The sequence below is a fragment of the Penaeus japonicus genome, unplaced genomic scaffold (assembly GCF_977035675.1).
Source record: "Penaeus japonicus unplaced genomic scaffold, GWHDUDI00000001_assembly GWHDUDI00000002, whole genome shotgun sequence".
NCBI classification, from domain to species: domain Eukaryota; kingdom Metazoa; phylum Arthropoda; class Malacostraca; order Decapoda; family Penaeidae; genus Penaeus; species Penaeus japonicus.
Window position 1 is genome coordinate 34,520,332 of NW_028234404.1, and position 2,500 is coordinate 34,522,831.

The window sequence follows — 2,500 nt, forward strand, 5'->3', positions numbered from 1 at the left end:
CAAGTGACCAAGTGAATATCATTTATCAATACAAAAACCGTCATCAATTCACAATGATATTTGGAAGATGACCAACTAACCACAACGCTAGTTTCAAGTATAAACGTTGTTAGTAATTTATAATGACCCAATGCATATTAAAATAGCTTCAGTTTATGTGAACTCCATCGATTCATTATCTCTAATATTCTTGCATAACACTCAACATATCCGTTTGGTGTAACGTCCGTTATATAATTTTTACTCTGCGGTTAAACTGTTGCAAATATTGTTGAATTATTGAATAAGCACTTGCATGGAATTGAGGATTGGATTAATATTTGCTTGGTGAAGCAAGTCTATTTTGAAAGGTACTCCATTAGTACTAAAAAGGTAAAAATTAAAGAATAAATATGTTATTTCGAAACATGTTCCTTTCTAATTAGGAGTCTAATCCACAACACACACACACACATGCACACACACACACACACACACACACACACACACACACACACACACACACACACACACACACACACACACACACACACACACACACACACACACACACACACACACCACAGACACAAACATACAAACATTCACACACACACACCACAGACATACACACACACAAACATATATACATATATATATATAATATATATATATATATATATATATATAATATATATATATATAATATATAATACATATACACACACACACACACACACACACACATATATATATGCTAATATATATAATATATATATATTATATATATATATATATTATATATATATAAATATATATATATATATATATATATAAATATATATATATATATATTTATATATGCATATATATATATATATAATATATATATATATATATCTATATATAACATATATACATAATATATATATATATGATACAAATCATTTATATACACAGCACTGAGAAAATATATATAAGTATATATATATATATAACTATATATATATATAAATATATATATATAATTATATATATATATATAATATATACGCATATATATATGTATATATATATATATATATATATATATATACATATATATTTGCATATATATATATATATATATATATATATATAATATATATATATGAACATATACATATATATACATAAATATATTATATATAATATATATATATATATTATATATAATATAATATATATATATAAATGTATATATACACATGCCATACATATATATAATATATATATATATATATAATATATATATATATATATATATATATATATATATATGTGTGTGTGTGTGTGTGTGTGTGTGTGTGTGTGTGTGTGTGTGTGTGTGTGAGTGTGTGTGTGTGTGTGTATGTATGTATAAGAAGTAACCGTTATAAATAAAGTAAATGTCGGTAGCGACCATAGACTGGTCAGAAGTAGACTAAAATTACAACTAAGAAGGGAACGAAATAAGCTCATACAGAAACCTCTCGTTAATCTAACCAACATCAAGAAAAGGACGACGGAATTCAGTATTAACATCCGAAACAAATACTCAGCTTTCGAAGAAGATATTAACATAGAGAGATATTAAAGGGGGTAAAGACGTAAAAGAAAAGTTCAGTAAGCTTTTGGTTGAAACAAAAAATATTTTGAAACCGCGTAAGGACATGAAAATAACATCAATCAGAGACTAGATAAAATCAGTAGAGCTGACTAAGACGATAAACAAGAAAAGGAAAGAGGATGTACGCAAATTTAACATACGGAAAAGAAACGAAGCTCTGCTTGCCGGCACCAGCCTTAAGGCAACAAAGAGGAGGCTCGGAATAGGGAAAAAACAAATGTATGCACTAAAGAAACCCAATGGAGAGGTGGCATACAATAAAATTGAAATTATCAAAGTAATAGAAGACTTCTATCGCGACTAATACCACTCAAACGATCAACCACGTACGGAGACAAACACAACCATTGGAGACGTTCCAAACATTACAGTAGAGGAAGTAAATAGGGCACAAAAAGGCATGAAAAGAGGAAAAACACCTGGTGAAAACGGCATTAGTGTAGATCTTATTCAAGATGCAGGAGAGATTGCGGCAATCTGGCCAATCTTTTTAATAGATGCCTAAGCATAGGTAATACTCCGAAATACTGGAAAAATGCAATAATAATTTTGATACACAAAAAGGGGGACACAAAATACTTCAAGAATTACCGACCTATAAGCCTCCTTTCAGTGATTTAAAACTGTTTACAAAAATCATCACAGCCCGTATCACCGATACATTAGACTCAAAACTACCCAAGGAACAGGCAGGGTTCCGCAGCGGATTCTCAACTACAGACCATATATCCTGCATTGCCCGCCCCGCCCTCTCTCTCTCTCTCTCTCTCGCAATCTCTCTCTCTCTCTCTCTTCTCCGCATCCCTCCTCTCTCTCTCCCACCTCTGTCTGTCTACTCTTCCTCTCTCTCTCCTCCTCTCTCTCTCTCTCTCC